This window comes from Anser anser (assembly GCF_964211835.1).
Source record: "Anser anser genome assembly, chromosome: 22".
In the NCBI taxonomy this organism is placed as follows: domain Eukaryota; kingdom Metazoa; phylum Chordata; class Aves; order Anseriformes; family Anatidae; genus Anser; species Anser anser.
In genome coordinates this window covers 2248004-2265008 of record NC_139743.1, presented here as the reverse complement: position 1 = coordinate 2265008, position 17005 = coordinate 2248004, and the positions used below count along the sequence as shown (strand labels likewise).

Sequence of the window (17005 nt, the reverse complement as noted above, 5' to 3'; positions counted from 1 at the left end):
CGCCGCCGGCACCGCGGCCGCGCTCGGCGGCGCCCCATTGTTCCGCCTCGGGACGCGGCGCCCGCGCGGCGCCCGCCCCGGCGAGCGGCGGCGGCGGGCTCGGGACGCCGGCCCCGGCCCCGCGGCGGCGGCCCCGCGGCTGTCGGGGGCGGGCCGGGCCGGGCCGGCGGGCCGCGCCGAACCGGGAGCGGGGCGGCGAGCCGGGAGGCGCCGAGCCGTCCTGCCGCCGCTCCCGGGTGGCGGCGGGCCGCCGGAGGGAGCGGCGCCGGTGCGTTCCTCGACAGGCGCGGTAGGAACTTGCGGAAAGGGCCCGGGCCTCGGCGCAGCCCGGCCGGGGCAGGTGGCGGTTCCCACGCGGATCCGGCCCCTGAGCGGCGGTGCGGGGCGCGCGGCTCGCGGGGTCCGTGTCCGGCGCGGGCTGTGCGGCCCCGCCGGCTGCATGGGCTGGCCGGGGCTTCGCTGTCAACGCTCGTGCTGTCTTTGGGCGCGTCTTGGACGTCACCTCTGGTCTGCGTGGCCCTTCCGACTCTCCTTTTACATTTTAGCGATTGCTTTTCTTGGGTCCTTCTAATCTGTCGCTGCTGCTGCTGCTGGTAACTCCACAAGGAGCAGAGAGCTTCATCTGGGGCTCTGCTGTAGATGCGAAGAACTTCTTACTTACACCGTGCCTGGTTTTGCCTGGGCCGCTCTGGGTTTTGCAAGACATTATCAGTGGTGTTAAAGCCCCAGCAAGGACTGGAGCAGGGATTCCTCTGTTTGGAGTCCTTGCGCTTCATGTAGGTAGGGTTGAAGTAAATGCTCTTGTTTGAGCCTGCCCTCGATGCCAGCTCTCTCCCCTCTTTCTTTCAGTGCCTCGATCGATGTGCTTCTGTTCTCTCCCGAGGTAAATCAGGCATGCGGTCAGTTTGGAGGAGACGAAAAAAAAAAAAAAACGAAAGGGGGAGGAATCTTAGACATATGTTCTTTCCTTGTGCTTGAGCTGTGCACAGAAAGGAACCGATGTAACAAAATCTTCACTGTGTTGTATTAGGGACATGTCTTTAGCAGGTGGTGAACTTGTCCTAGCCCTGCTCTGCTAGCAACCACTTGCTGGAGTAGAAATGTGAGAAGGATGCATATCTGAACACGTAAGTAATGCTACATGACAGGGCAGGCTGTTGTGTTGTTGCTTGCAACGTCTGCACGCCCTGGGGGCAGTGCTATTCGACAAGGTGTAGGGCTGTGGTGTCCTATGGTTGTGTCCTAGGCGTGCAACGCAAAGGGCTCCTGACAGTGCGATGCAGATGACAATCGCGCACCTTTGGCTGTGGTGTGTCCCTGCAGAGTAGCACTACAAGATTTAGCTGTCTGCTGCTGACCTGTGTAAGCCGCTCTGTGAGTGCGGCTCCAGTTCTCGACCCCATCCAAATACTGGTTCATGCCAGGCACGCAGCAGTGACACGCAGCTCAGTCCGTCTGTCCATCTGTTGCCAGGTCTCTGCACAGGGTTGTGCACGTTGTTTTGCTACTTTCACAGCAGGCAGGATAAGAAACTGAGTCACAGAGGAAGTGATTTGCCCAAGGTCTCATGGCAAGGCTGTGTCAGTGCCAAAGCAGGACCTCCTCTGACTCTAGTGCCGTGGCTGGCTGTAGCTGTGCGTGGACGTGTAATACACCTGGGGCTGATACTGATACAAAGATCACCGAGTCCACACTGGTGCACGATTCCCTCTTTCTTCTTGGTAGAAAGAAAATCCTGGGACTGTGTCACTTTGTTTTTTCTACAATAATTGCCATCCTCATTGGAGTTTTTTTTCCAGAGCATTCATACTCTAAATGCTGTAGAGTCTTTGCTTTTTTTTTTTTTCATGTATTTTGCCATTTCTGCTGTGTAAATGGTGCGATCAGTGCCTCCTTGCCACCTTGACCTGTATCTTTGATACCGAGAAGATCCATTTTGTGGCGTTCAGTATTTTCTGTTATAATGTTGTAGGTGCCACTACATCTGCCTCCCCCTGGAAGTCCCTTTCCTCTTTCTAGATGCCTGCTAAAAAAATAAAAAATAAAAAAAATGCAGCACCTAACTGAAATCTTACAGATTTAAAACCACAGATGTTCAGTTGAAGAAAGTGAAAAAATGATGTATTTTAAAACCCTCTACCTTTTGCATCGTATTGTGTTGGTTTGGGAAGGTTGCTGTCTTGCTGCTGTGTAACAGCGGGGACGAACTGCTACGTGAGGTGACTTGGCTGGCGCGACGCTGGAACCACCAGCTCTTTGCTCTTCCATGGCAGCTGCCAGAGATGCCCTGGAGTTAAACTGTGGTGCACCTCCAGTATAACGCAGGTCCACAGAGCTGTGCACCTTGCTTGTGCATGCTTGGAATCTCCAAAGTCCAAGCGCATCGAGGCTCTTCAACCCAGATGGAGTGAAATCCTCCACACTCGCTGGTCTGGCGGGAAGAAGTCTTTGTTTTTCCTTCTCCTGGCTGTTCATTCCCACTGAAGTGCTTGGAGTGCTCTCCCTCCCAGTAGTGCTTCGTGTGTGAAGAGGTGTGGAAGGGAGCATTAGCTACGCAGGAAGCTCTTGGTTCCCTCTTTGGGAGCATCATCTGTGTCCTGACAGGTGCTGTTTCTCATTGTTGTAGAGCTCTTTGTGGCTTACCCTTGTCGTCTGCCGTTGGTTGATGAGTCCCAGGTAAAAGATGGGTCTTGGGATTGTTTTCTGTGTGCTGTCTCTTGTTTGTTACGGTGTCTAGTTCAGCGTTGGGGCGTCAGGGCAACCTTTGCTTCTTTGCGCTGTCTTAGATGATTGCATCGGGTTTAGCTGCTGTTAAGAGCGGAACTTCAGCTACTGGAGTGCTCTGGTACGTGCCTGTCTGCCCCTGAGGTCCAGATGTGTTCTTGCTGGGATTAGTTGTTTATTCTAACTATTATGATAGGTTTTAAGCTGCTTGGGTCTAGCCATTTCCTGGGGATGGCATAGGCTGGCTTCCAGCTCTTAATTCCTTAGTGCTCTATCCAGGTTTAGATACCCTGGCTGATGGAGCTCACATGCAGGCCTTTTCTGGGGGAGTAGGTCCCCAGTAGAAAAGTATACTCGACAGATTTTTGCTATTCCTGCCTGAGAATCCACCAAGGGTCTGTTTCACCTGAGTCCTAGCTGTCTGAACTGCTGCTTTCCAAAACTCCCTCTAATGGCGATTTTCTTCTGCTCCTATGAAGACAGGCTGAGAGAGTTGGGGATGTTCAGTCTGGAGAAGAGGCGGCTCCGGGGAGACCTCATTGCAGTCTTTCAGTACTTAAAAGGGTCTTATAAAAATGATGGAGAAGGATTCTTTCCTCAAGTACATAATGATAGGACAAGGGGGAACGGTCTTAAACTAAAAGAGGATAGATTTAGATTAGACATTAGGAGGAAGTTCTTCCCTGTAAGGGTAGTGAGGCACTGGCACAGGCTGCCCAGAGAAATTGTGGATGCCCCATCGCTGGAGGTGTTCGAGGTTGGATGAGGCCCTGGGCAACCTGATCTAGTGGGTGGCATCCCTGCCCAGGGCAGGGCGGTTGGAGTTAGATGATCTTTAAGGCCCCTTCCAGACCGAGCCATTCCATGATTCTGTCTGCTTCTGCATCCCATGGGATCGCAGGGAGCCCATCAGGGAGTGCTCTTCTCGTCACCTTCTCCATGTTGAGGTCACTCTGGAGCCATAATGGAATTGGTTGGCTCTTTCTGCTGCTGTGTCTTCCCAGAGATGCTGACACACCCCCCATGGCAACGTGGTCAACATAAGCCCAGCATTTGCCCCACAAATACTATTTTCCTTGTGCTGGTGCTCTTTTGGTGCTCAAAGACTCAATGCCATGCCAGTGCCTCTGTCTCCCCCTGGAAGAGGGGGAGAATAGGAAGGTTGTGCTAGATTTGTGGTGGATGACACTTAACAGAAACTTTGATACAGAAGGTGTACGGGTGTGTGGATGGACAAGGTATCATAGAGACACGATATACAGACACAGGAATATGTCACCAGTGTTATTGAAGCCCTATCAGTGAAGCGCTAGGAGGTTTGCTAGCGTGACTCTTCTGGCAAATCAAACTAACACAGGGTAGGCCTCAGCGTCACTTGGCTCCACTGGGCTGAGCTTCCTTCTTCCCAGGAAGATGTGGACTGACAAATACGGGTTCTGTTGATCTCACGTGTGATTCATTGTTTCCAGGAGGTGCAGGAGCTTTGGTACCGACTTTAAGTGGTTTGTTGATCTCTGTGAGGTTAAAACTACCTTATGAAAACAGAAGTTTGTGGTAGCGATGAAGAGGTGGCAAAATACATGCCTTGGGGCAGAGGGTCTGGGAAAGAATTGCAGCTCATTCGCTACTCAGTTCTGCATTTTCATCAGTTCTGAGATGGGAGTGAGGCCAAGGATGGTAGGAAAAAAATGCCTTGTTTCTTCCTGACTTCTGTTTTGAAGTGTACTACCTTCCAGTAGGCCTGTTTCTACTCCTCTGATTTGTGTTCCCTTCTGTGAGCACTCCCCTGGGAAGCCCTGAGTGGATGCTACCCAGGAACTGCTACTGGAGGATGGCAGAGATGTTTTTCTGTTGCTGTGTTTTGCCCTTCTTTAGCCTCTGCCTGGCACCAGCCACACCGCATGGTGTGGATCAGAGGCACCCTTCCTCCTTCCGTGGTGCATGTTCCGGATCATCTGCTTCACACCAGGCAGTTCATAGGAATGAGGAGCTGGCTTTCTCTTTCCCTGCCTGATTTTCTTTGAAACTCAGTTCCTCGTCAAAGGTGGGAAAGAGTAATGGATTATTTTTCGAACTGGGACCAGTTCACACTGGTGTTTGTAGCTGCCACAAGGCCATACTCAGCAGGAGTGAGCATAGAGGAAGCAGTTAGTGTCACTGGCACCTGCTTTTGATTTAAGGGAAAGCCACGTTACAGAGGGACGCCCTGCCAGGGGCCCTGCCTGCTCCTCGCCTCCTTGGCAAGCAGAGCAGTGCTCGTCAGTGCCCTGAGCATTCTGGTTGCTGGTGTGGTAGAAGGGGGACACGGGACACCTTGGCATGGCTATCCAAAGCCTGTACCAAGCCTTAGAAATGGGTGCAGTGGACATCTGCGTCCCGAGCAGGTCTGAGTCCTGCTTGCTGCTGCCCTCCCTTCCCAGCTCGCAGTCCTGCTGCCAGCCTGTGACACGCTGCCGGTCTCGTGCCTCTCCTGACCTGGCAGGGTTGTCCTGGCACTGGCTGTGACCCTCTGCCGCAGCAGGCACCGTGGGGATGCTGGGGTGCACCACTTGAAGCAGTGCAGCGGGAACCTGGTCCTCTCTCACTGGCTCTGCGTCCAGGCTGGGTGCAACTCCAGGGATGAGGCCTCTTCCTACGTCCTCAGCTGCCAGCTCTTCCTGGGGAGGTGGGGTTGGTTCTTCAGCGGCTGCTGGTGCCTGGACAGATGGCACTAGTGACTCCCCTCTGTCCCTGCGTGGCAGTGGTTCCCAGCTCCACTGCACGGCCAGGTGGGGAGGTCAGGGCCTGTACCTGGCGTCTTGTCACGCTGCATCCTTCTGGGCAGCCGTAGGCAGAAGAACGTGCTGTCTGTGCCTGGGGATCTCTGGCAGACTGCTTCTCAGGTGAAGGCAGGTCAAGTGCCAGCTTCAGCCATGCGCCGTGCTGGCGGGGCACAGCCTGCTTCAGCTCAGAAGCTGTTGTTAGCTGCGTTAGCTCGGCACCAGCGCTAGGTGGTCGTGCCTGTCGGCTAGGGACTCTGGGACAGCAGGGAGCAGGCTGCCACAAGGCAGGTCCCAGCAGAATCGATATGGAGGAAGGCCGCCTCCTGAGGTGGACACGCTGGCCCTTGCTTTACAGGGGACCACAACGGTCTCTGCCCTTCCAGAGTCCAGATTTCCTGACAAGAAATGTCAGCTTCACACTTTATCTTCCAAGACACAAGTCCGTTTTCTCGGGGTTCTGCTTCAAGGGTGATAGATTGAATTACAGCTGTTCTCCACATGCTTCACAAACTTTCATCCTCTCAGGTCCCTAGTGTAGAAGCTGCAGACTTCACCTTTCAGTATGAGTGACCTGTTCTGCTTTGGTCAAGGAACAGAAAACAAGCTCCCTCTCCGACTGCTAAGTCTCCCCTGCCTTCAGGAATTCCAGAGACACTACAGAAAACTGCACTTTGTCACTGGGCTTGGCTTCCACCAGGAGCAGGATCTAGCTGTTTTAGTGGGTTGTTTTGTTTTGTTTTTTTTTTACTTCCAATTTGACACAAGAGGCCTTGAATCCCAGCAAGGCGGTGATGGGGGAGCCTCTTCTCATGCTAGGGGTAAAATATCCTCAAGGTGGCTTTAAGACTGGGCTGTGTGCTGTGCCCAGAGGTGGGGCGTCACCCTGTTTGGTGAGGAGCTCTGCTGGAGCCAAGTCCTGGGCCAGATGCCAGATTTGTGATCCATGCCAGAGAGGGCGAGACTTGGAAAGCAGAGTGGAGCTCCTCCTGTGTGAGAGATGGCCTGAAATACCGAGCAAAACCACAGAGTGCTCCTTGTTCCTGCCTATGCCTACTGGTCTTCCCTCTCCCTGAGCGTGTGGGAGGCCACAGGACTGATCTGCTAGAGAGCAGGAGGGCTGAGCTCTGCAGGCAGCCAGGACACCTCTGCTCCATCCTGCCTCTTCCGGCTGCTGGTTGGGTTGATTTTTTTTTTTTTTTTAATATATTTAACCCTTCTTTTCCCATTGCACTGTTTTCCCTCATCCTTGCTGCTGTTGATTTAAAGGCTGCCTCCTTGCACACGGGCTCTCCAGAGCGATGCTACGTACAGATGTGTTGCTCTTCCTGACTTAGTTCAGCTGAGCAGCTTTCCTTTTTCTTGTTCTGCTGCTTAATGTAGTGACTGAGGAGAAGAACGAGCCAGGATATGGTTTGTGTAAAAGATGCTCCACAACACTGACTGTTTACAGACTCTGTGCTTCTCGAAATGTAAGCACAGGAAATGCCAGGCTCTGCTGGGGTTTGTGTGCGCAGTACGGCTCTGTGCGTGTTGTGTGTCTTTCAGCCTCTGGCAGTAGCAGTGTTCTGCACTGTCACAATCCAGAGGAGGTTTCTAGCAATCCACAGAAGCAAAGACTTGCTTTTTTCACCTCCAAAATAGAGACTGAGAGGAAAAGTGAAAGGAAATGACTTAAGTGAAGACAGGAAGGGAATATGGGGCAGAGCTAGGGATAGAAGCCAGGAATCCTGATTCTCGTTCCTTGCTCTGCTTGTCCTTAGCTGCTGCTTTGGGTCTCAGCCTCCTGATTGAGCCTAGGCGTAAGTGGGTTTTTCTAGAAGCTGGTAAAGTAACTTCGCTCATGACGTGTCCTCCACGCTTGCTGTGCTTGTGAGCATTCCAGTCTCTGAGTGTCTGATCTCCAGGATTTGCCCAGCTGAGAAAACTGTAATTTAGAAAGCTGTGATTGGTGTGGTTGCAGCAAAAGTCACAAACTGTCTTTGGCTGGTGACTAGTGCCCAGTTCTCCAGGGAGAGCTGTGGTCCACGAAGGGACTGCTGTGTCTTTTGTAGAATGGACAGGGAAATGGCTGTCGTGACTCAGGGGATCAGGATGCACTGGTGAGGATGGGAAATGAGTCTCGATGTAGAGCAGCGGAGGAGGAGGGTGGCTGGCAGGGCTGGTGTGCGATGAGCTTGCCCCGCCTCTGCCTATGTGGCCTCTGCTTCGTGCATGAGAACAGGAGTCCCTGGAGCAGAGCCCTGCTGCCTTTCTCCGATATTTGTGCCTGTGAGAGAGCTAAGAGTTCTGAGGCACTGTGGGCTCAGTGCACAAATACCAATTCATGCCCTGTGAAATCGTCTGTGAACCTTCTAGCCTCCCCTCGGCTCTGTGTGATACCCTTTGGAGAAGTGTCTGTGTGTGGCCAGGTCTCTGATTTGTCACGAGCTCCACACAACCACAGTGGCTAGCATTTGCATTTGCATGGCCTCCAAACTGTCTGCTCTACGTGTAACGGAGGAAGCAAGCTGGTGAGGTGCGTCCTCGCCTGGCGCTTGCTCCTTGGAGCCGTGCTGTTCTCCCAGGGCACTGCGCCCCTCTCTGGAGGAGGCAGTGGAGCCCCAGGCTCTCCACGGGCAGTGACTGGGGGGAAGAGGGCTGCGTTTGATACGGGGCTCAAAGCTACGGCTCCTGCCACTGGTCTCCTTCATCTGGGGAGCTGCTGCCACCCAAGCTGAGGCTGTGCGAGCTCACCGGCTGCTCAGCTGGCAGATGGTTGTTTGTTAAATGGCCAAGGAACATCCCGCAGTCATGTCTCTCTCTGAGCTGCTGGGCTTAAATGTCAAAGGGTCTTACTCAGGTCTCTTTTAAGGGCTTAATTTAAGGGATGCTGTTTCTTTTTGGTTGCAACATGAAGTTGGCTCGTGGATGGTGTTTCTTGACTTGGCACCCAAAGCTCGGTAACTGTCTCACTGGGTGTGTATCAGTTGCCTGATTCTGCAGACTGGGACTCTGTGGAGCATTTCGGTCTTCCCAAGAGAAAATATATTTTTAATATTCTCTTCAGAAAGAAGTTTCTGTTGACTAGTTGCCTATCGGTAAGCACTAGTTGTGTGTCCTATCATGCTCATCTTCTGTTGTGGCTGCATTTCAGCAGTGAAGCGATTGCTACTCCATGCTGGTGTGTGTTGTACTGCGCTGGGCTCCTGGCTTCTTGAAAAGACACAGTGTGAGGCTGCAGTCCGCAGAGGGTGCTGGCTCGCAGAACTCAGTTGCAAGGGTCCTGAGCAGCCACGCTGTAGGTCTCCCACAGCATTGGTGGCCTGCGGGCACAGGGTAGCAAGGAGGTAGCTGGGAAGCTTCGAAGGGCAGTAACTAACCAACAACAAGGGCTGAATCTCTGGGTGACTCTTCCTGACAGCAAGCTGGCCAGGACTGTGGAAACCCCTACAGCACTGGAGCTTTCACCACTTCCTTGGCAGGATGTGTTCCAGCACTGGTCTGTAACAGGGGATCGGGCCAGACGGGGCCTGAATGAAGCTGCTCCGGCCACAGGCGGGCCTCAAGCGCAGCAGTCAGGCTGGGCTGAAAGCTGCTTGTGTCCTGTGTCTGTGCAGCCTTGTTTGAACTTTTCCCTGGCAAGGAGCAAAAGGAACTGGGGAGACCTCGGGCTGGTCCAGGCAAGTTTCCTCTGCTCTCCCCGCCCCCAGATGCAAGTGGGGGAACAGCAGCAGCTCCAGACTGCAGTCTCGGAGCTGAGCAGTTTGGGGGCCTTGGTCCTGACTGCTTTTAGAGCAAATGATTTTTGCCTCTGGTGTTCTCTGCCTCTTGGGCTGCGATGCAGGGAGGGGGGAAGTGAAACTGTGGTTCAGAACAAGCCCTTTGGATGGCAAGAAAATTGCTGAGTAGCTGGTTTCCAGGTTGCCGAGTTCCTAGCCAGGGCCTGGCACGGCTGCCAGAAGCAACAGGCTTGGAATTTCCTCTGCCTGGTGCCAGCTCGTCTTGGGCTGGCCACAGCACCTCTGCTGGGGCCGGGGCTCCCAGAGAGCCCTGTGGATGGGGCACTCCCAGAGCAGGGGCTACACTTGGAGCCGAGCACTGCCCCCCTCGTTTTTGGTGCCTGGTTTCTATTTTCTTTTCCAGGGTCCAAGCTGTTTTGAATTACGCAGCCTGCGCCTCCCGCGGGGCTCCTTGAGCAGCCGCCTAATGAGCTGAGCTCCTGACAAACTTTGCTCTGGCTCTGGCTATGCTAGGAAAATTTTACAGCCTTTTCAGAAAAAGGAAATGCCAGGAAAGGCCTGTCTCTTCTTATTTTTATGAGGGGGTCCCGGTTGAGAGGGGGTGAGATGGGCTTGGAAAAGAAGACAGGAAGGGGTTTGAATGCTGTGAAGGCTGCCCCCCCCCGTGTGCTTTCTAGTGATTGGTGTGAGACGGGGTGACACTGGTGTGGTCCCTCCCTGCCATAACTGCGCAGCGTGGGGCAAGACCTGCAGGGCGCTTGGAGGGTACATTGTGGGCACGAGGAGAGGGCAGAAAGAAGCGGCATGCCTTGGGGAGGCAGCAGTGTGAATGGCGATGGATCAGGGCCAGCTCTCTCTGCAGCACCAAGCCTTTCCACACCCCGCTGCTGGCTCCTTGTGGGAGTCGGCTGGGGGGGGACGGCAGTCCCGGCAGTTTCCTTGTCCCCAGACTCAGCAGCAGGCAGTGCCTGGTGTCGATTGCTGTCTGCCAGCTGCCGATTCCTGCCCCTCCAGCCCCAGCTAATGGAGAGTGCGTGGGGACCAGACCTGGGGCACTGTCACCTGGGAGGGCAAACGCGTACAAGCTGGCGTGGCAGCATGCGTGACTGCCCCTGCTGCAAGGAGGTGGTGGGCTGCGTCTTCACTCCCAGCTGCTGACATAGTTACTGGCTGGTTAATCTTTGCTAATTACGTTTTTCTGAATGGCAATGTCTTTATTTCTACTGTGGTAGCAGGCAGAGGCTCCTGCACACGCGTGTGTTGCGTGGCAGTCCACAGGGCTTCACGGGAGGGGCAGCAGCGGGTGCACAGGGCTCAGCTGGTCTTGGAGCTGGGCTGTGGGTCTCCCTGCCTTGGAAAGCCAGTGTGCCAGAGTCTGGGCTGGGCCTGGAGGGAACAGGGTGCAGGGATGAAGGTGCTGCTGGCACCTTCCGTCTGCAAGGAATCGTCTGGCATAATTCACCGCCTGTGGCTGAGGAACCTTGTTACATTGGGAGAAACTGGGGCACAACGCATGCTGTGACTTGACCAACTCCACATGGTGAGACGGTGCTGAGAGGGGAACCAGGAGCCCTCGTTTCCCACCCTTAGCTTTGGATAAACTCTCCCTCAGTGAGGTGTGGAGCTCCTGCCCCTGCATTTGTCTGCTTTCCTTTAGCAGAGGCCACCGATGGCGTTGCTGGCCTCTGAGAAGCGCTGTGATCAGACGGATACTGGGATGCAGGCTGCCTGGGTGCTGGTCCTCGCCACCCTTCCCGCAGAGCCTTGTGGGGCCAGCTGAGCCCAGGAGCTGGGAGCGCTTCTGCTCGCTGGTGTCGCCCCCTTTGTGGTTCCCAACAAGGACGTTCTGCCCAGCGAAGGGCGGGCAGGTAAGCAAATCGTTACCTTCCTTTTCAGATCAGCAAAGCCTTGTGGTCAAAGCGTAGCGTCAGCGTGAATCTTGCAGTCAGGAAACTACCTGTGGTCTTTGGCTGAGGCGTTTCGGGCTGTTCTGGTTTTGTGGGGCAGGGGCTTGCTCTCTGTCATGACTGAGAATTAGCTTCTTAGCCTGCCTGCTTGGTATCTGCTCTTGGCTGGATGCTCCTTGTGTGTCCTCGCTGTGTCCCAGATTTGTGTCTGATGGTCAAAAGGCATCTGCGGGGACAGAGGTGGAGATGGTGGTTGGAATATGTAAAATTGCATCTGCCTGGGGAGTTGTGGAGCTTCTTCAGTGGGAGGGACTGAGGTTTCTGTGTGATCTGTAAGCATCAGCTGCTGCCAGTCATAATCAATGAGCTTCACATGTGGGCAGTGATTGCCCTGGGTAGAAGGAGCCTCGCGCCAGTCCTGCTTTGAGGGCTTTGCCTGTCCTGTCTGTCAGGAGGGTGGTTCTGGATAGCTATTTGATTTGGCAGCCTGTGCAGGCCTGGCAGCCCTAAGAGTGGGATGCAGGCACCAGAAATGTGCCCTCCTCTCCCTTTGTCACTTCTCCCATCCCCTGCTTTCTGCTGTGCTGGGCAGGAGAAAGCACTTCCCTTGGGCTGCATCCCCTCCTCCACCTGGAAAATGAGTGCTAAGTCCTGCTTCTTTTCACGGGGCTCACAGGCAGGAGCAGAGATCTTATTTGACAATAGAGGCCAAGCTCCTTCGCTTTGCTGCTCGGAGGTACGAATGTAGCCCTCCTGTTGATTTTCTCGCAGAGCTGAGGCATTGGGTCTCCTCTCAAACTGGGTCTGCCTTTTGCTTTTCAGGCATGGCTGGGCCAGCGCAGTCTTTCATCTTGTGCTTGTATTTCCGCTGCTTGCACTCTGACACTGCCGTTAGCATGGCCTGGCTGAGTCTCGGCCGCTCGAGAACTAAATCCCCGGCAGTCCTAGCACTGCTGGCTGCAGCCATGAGCGGTCTCCTTACCTAGAGCTGGTACTGGTGATGTTGAGGAACTGAAAAGACGGGCTCCGTAGGGGGTGGAAGAGAGTGCCTCGTCTCTGAAACGTGTTGGAAGCTGCCACGAAGCGGTGTGCAAGTCCTGCAGCAGTGTGCAGGCTGAGGGCATGGGCACCTCTGGGTGAGCGGCGGGGAGTGGGCAGGGGAGGGAATAAGTGGGGAAGCAGCCTGCACATGTAGGCTTGTGTCTTCTGTCTGGCGCGCACTGCTCTGGCTCTCGTGCCTCTGGGAAATGCTGTCCTTCCCTCTCACCTCCTCCGAGAGGTTTGCACCCGCAGCTCCCTCCATTGCTGCCTTTTGAGGTGTGTGGGGCCGGATGCTGGCTGCTGAAGGTTTGGGCCTGTGCCATTGTCTAGGGACCAGCGGACACCACGGGCCTGCAACTTGATTCCTGTGGAGAAGTTTCCATCTGCAGCTTTGGGGAGCCCAGCAAAGGATGTCAACTGTGTACCTGGTTCTTCTCTGAGCTCAGGTCTGAAAGATCTAGGCCAGGTCTAAGCATCCATTAAGCAACGTAATGGGGAGGACCGATTTGCAAACAAAACGTGCTGTTGGATCAGCTGTTGTGGTACTTCTAGCAAGGAGCGAGACTCCGTGATATCCTTCAAATGTGCCTTGTTTGCTGTGCTTCAGGCAGCCAGCAGGCAAAAGGAAGTGCTGGCACAGAGTCTAATGCTCTTTGGGGTTACCCGTGGGGGTGAACGCACTGCATGGCTTTGGGGAGCTTCCCTCTTGGAGTGCAACTTAGCCCCGTGCCCCGTGGCTGGCTGAGCCTGGTGGGATGGCTGCACCTGGGCCTCACGGTGTCAGTAGGCCCCAGGGAAGTTCAAGTGGGGAAAATAATAGCAAACTATTCCAGAAACAGCAAAATGCGTTTTTGCTGTTGTTGCTTATTTCTGTGATGCCCTCTGCGTATATCAGGTTTAGAATGGCTGAAGTGGATGTTTTTGTACTCTTTTGTTACTTTCCTAATTGTCGGTGGCAAATCTTTCACAAAGTTTCACGTGAATTTCACACTGCAAAAGAGAAGTCCAAAGACGTATTTGCCTTTTTTTGCTGTTGGTACAGTACAACCCCAAATGAAGAGCAGATAAGTGCATGAGAATGGCTGCACCAGCCAGCAGCACCTCTCATTCCCTACCATCTCCACAGATCAGTAGTGCTCCAGCTGAGTTGCTCACCTCCATTGGAGAGTGCAGATGGAGAATGCAGTGCAAGTTGCGCTCCTTACTCTTTTAAAGCTTCCTTTAAAAAAAATTAATCTAATTCAGTGCTTTGGAGCCTGTTTCCAAAAAAAAAAAAAGCCAAAAACCTCACTCATCTCAAGCCCATTTTTGCTTGTTGTAAATAATTTTTTCATCAGTTGAAGTTCTAAACATTATGTTGATAATAAAGGAGTTACTTTGCCTCAAGCAGAACACTAGAAAAAAAGTGTTTTGCCTTTTCCAGATATTTTAATACAAGCTCTAATTCCAGCCCTGATTTTGTAGGTGCGTGTGTTATTTTAGTGAGAAGAGTGATTTACCTGCCTGAGCATTTACATGGTCAGAACTTCAAGCAACTGTTTCCTACCTCACATAGGGATTTCAAAGTATTCAGAGACTCAGGTACTAGTGGCAAATGTTTATCATTTGGTTTATTATGCTTTTTAATCCAAAGTAATTTCAAAAAGTCCTATTCTAATTAAAATATGTTACTTATACTAGTAGGTTTTAGACTTTTTTTCTCCTTAGTTTAAGGGCTCCTGAAATTTTTCTGATACTGGTATGGACCCCTATGCAACAAATCTAGGGCTATTGTAATAATAGGCTGTCTTTCCTAAGTAGTCTTCACAGCACTCTTGGAAGTAGCCTGCAGGCCCTTGGAGGTCCCCAGTGGTTTAAAACAACTGATGCAAACCAGCCATCCTAGGATTTCCTAGTTCTGATGCTGACACTAGCGGTGCCTTGCTCTGAGCCTTCTCTTGTTCGAGAGTTTCCCATTCTGTGAGAGGGAACAATGTTGGCATCCGTCAGGACAGCTGATCCCCAGCTGCATGCTGCTGAGCCGCGTTCTCTTCTTGCTGCAGCCAGATGGAGAGGTTAACTGCTTTGCCAACCTCTGGTTGAAACACATTGCAGAAGAGGGTAGCTGCAGTTGGTGGTTGGTTAGTTGGAAGGCGCTAGGAGAGGTGGGTGTGTGGAGGGGTAGTGCCATATTTTGGCATTGTCCTTCTTTGAAGATCTGATCCCCAAGTATGTTGAATGGCTGCCGATTAGGTGTTTGATCCGTGGCTGCTCCTTGCTGCTGGCATTGTGGTGTGGCTGTGGCTGTGGTTATGTTTGCAGGATATTTGGAAAAGCTATCAGGACATGCAAAGAATTCCTCTTGGAAATGGAAAGAATTCTAATAGCGCTCCAGGAGGCCAGGCTCTTACTTCTCTTGCTACTCCCTTGGCTCCCCAGTGGGCAGAGGCATTGAAGTGCCCAGAGCAGCTGTGTTGTATTACTTAGCAGACTCGGATCATGGGCAACGGCTCAGCCTGAGGTGAGAGTCCAGCCACGTTCATGCAGACGTAACATACTGATGGGCAGGGAGGGCGTGAGGCAGAGCTGGGACGTAGTTTGCATGAGCTTATGCCACCCAGCCTCCCTCGTGCATGTGGCGTGCGCTGGTGGCGACCCCTCTGCTTTCGAGAACTGTTGCTAATGGCTGAGCTGGGGCGCAGGAAGGAGGAGAGATGCAGGAATGTTGGGATTGTGGCTTAGAATAGTGGGGAGGCTGCGCATTGCCCTTGGCCAGCAGACTAGTCTAATGCCTGATCTGATTTGCATATCAATTAATTTTTACTTTAAGAGGACTCAAGTGGACCCAAGTGCCAGCCTGTGTCTCGTTTTGCTGTAGGAGGAGACCAGGAGCTGCTTAATTTGATCTGAACACCATGCCTGAGGGCGGTATCGCTTAATGAGCCAAAGACCCCTCTGGCTTAAGTCGGTTCCTTTCCATCTAAAACAGGCAAGTGCTGATTTTTCTGGGGGTCCTAGCATCCTTCTGAGCAACGTGGGGAGCAAGGGAGCAGCGCGTAGGTCAGCGTGGCTGCCTGAGGGGAGCGTGGCTTGCTCAGGACCTGCTGTACCCGCGGCGTCCCAGCGCTGCAGGACACAGTCTCCAAGGTGCTGCTCTCGACACCCTCCATTCTTCCAGAGCAATGCAGCCTGGCTCGCTGCGTCCCAGGTGCAGAACAAAACCTGTGGGAGACGCCTGGTTCCAGGCAGTCTGCGTTGCTGGGTGGCTGCTGATTGCAGAGTTCCCCTGGTCGGCCTCATTACTGAAGGGAGGAAGCAAACCTCCTCTGCCCAGAGACAGGAAACTCGAAGCACGTGGGCTGCCCGAGAGCCCAGCTGACACGTCGTGTTTGCACAGAAAGCAGCGCTGCTGGGCCTGGGCTCACTGGCTGCTCGCCACAGCACCGGCGGTTGTGTTCTCCATCATCCGCTTGCAGAACGAAGGGGAAATGTAGCCCCTCGCTCTGGATGGGGGTGTCGTAAACCTGAGCGCTCCCTGCCAGATGCTGACAAGGGGAAGCGGCTGTGAGCCAGGGCACCTGGGTCCTGGGCGAGCAGGGAGCAGGCTTTGGTGCCTGAAGGGGCAGGCTGGTAGCCAGAGCCCCGGGGGCTGTATTCCTGCTTCCGCCAGAGCCCTCTGTTATCTGTGGGCACTTACCACCTCTTCTCCCTGGACTCTGGGTTGCAGAAGCCGTCACATACGCCAGGAGGAGAGGGAGCCCTTGGGCTGTAGCAGGCTGCCTTCACCAGGGCCTCCGCAGCCAGGCGCAGCCCTGGTGGGAAGGCCTGCAGGCGCCGCAGCTTCCTGGGGAGGGTCGCGCAGCGCTCCCTGCAGCGCCTTTTCTGCCCGCGCCCCAGGTCTTCTGCCTGGCGTTCCGAGGACTTTCTCTGGCCCCGAGCCGGGGTCCCGGGGCTCCCGCTTCCCGTCTCTGAACTCGCAGTTATTGGAGGGAAAGGCAGCGTAAGCTTTCTCAGCAGACTGTCATGTTTGTCCTGCTCAATTACAATGCAGCAGCAGTGGCACCAGCCGCCGCCTTCCTCCCCTCGCTGGGCTGGAGCGCTGCAGGCTCTCAGCAAATGCTGTCTGCGGACATCTGCTGCCTCCTCCCCCCACCGCCTCCTGGCAGCGGCTGCAGCTTCCCAGCGAACAGCCTGCTCTGTGCATCTCCCCCCCACGCCCGACCAAAGCTCCCTCCTGCTCTTACAGGCTCCTTCGCAGGACCTTGAAATGGTGGTTTCCCTGCTGCTGGCGCAGCTCCAAGCAGCCTTCTGTCTCACAAGCCCGTAGCTGAAAAAAACAGGGTGCCTGATGGAGGGAAAGGGCTTAAAGGTGATGCTTACCCTGCTCTGGCTTATGATTCAAGCAGGCAGCCCGCTCCTTGGCAGGTCTCCAGCTCGTGCCTGGGGCCTTAGACACGCACAGAGTCTGGGGCAAAAAGCTTGGAGCTGTTTGGCTGGAGCAGATGCAGCAAGGTCAGCTGTGAACTGCAGCCCTGGTGCCAGGGCTGGATGCTTTGCTCTGGCGTCTGGCTCGGGTCTGTCCTGCGCAGCTGTGAAGGACAAAGTTCACCATTCCAGGTCTTCATCAGGGCCCTTCTGGGAGAAGGGAAACGTATTTCTTTCTGCTGTGGTGGGGTGGTGGGAAGATTTGCTCCGTGGGTGCAGCAAGTAAGGCTGTGGATCTCTGCCTCCCAAGAGTGCTCCACAGAGTTGGGAGTCCTGCAGTCCTGGTTGCAGGAAGCACCCTGAAAAGCGGCATTTCGGTGGTTTCGGTCTCCTGGTGTTGCTGCACCAGGTTCCTGTGTGAGGCTGTGTGTTTGGTACAAACAAGCAG

The 17005-nt window shown here is 54.1% G+C and overlaps 1 protein-coding gene across 7 annotated transcripts in view; it reads left to right on the top strand.

Annotated features, from left to right (window-relative positions):
* Positions 1-17005, top strand: part of BCL9L (BCL9 like) — an 88360-nt gene that overhangs the window by 31709 nt on the left and 39646 nt on the right. The window contains exon 1 of one of the 7 annotated variants that reach the window (XM_083808329.1): positions 296-11073. The exons of the other annotated variants lie outside the window; for them this stretch is intronic. The gene's annotated coding sequence lies outside the window, so the exon portion shown is untranslated. Of the gene's footprint in view, positions 1-295; positions 11074-17005 lie in introns of those variants that run through there. 7 annotated transcript variants of the gene reach the window in all.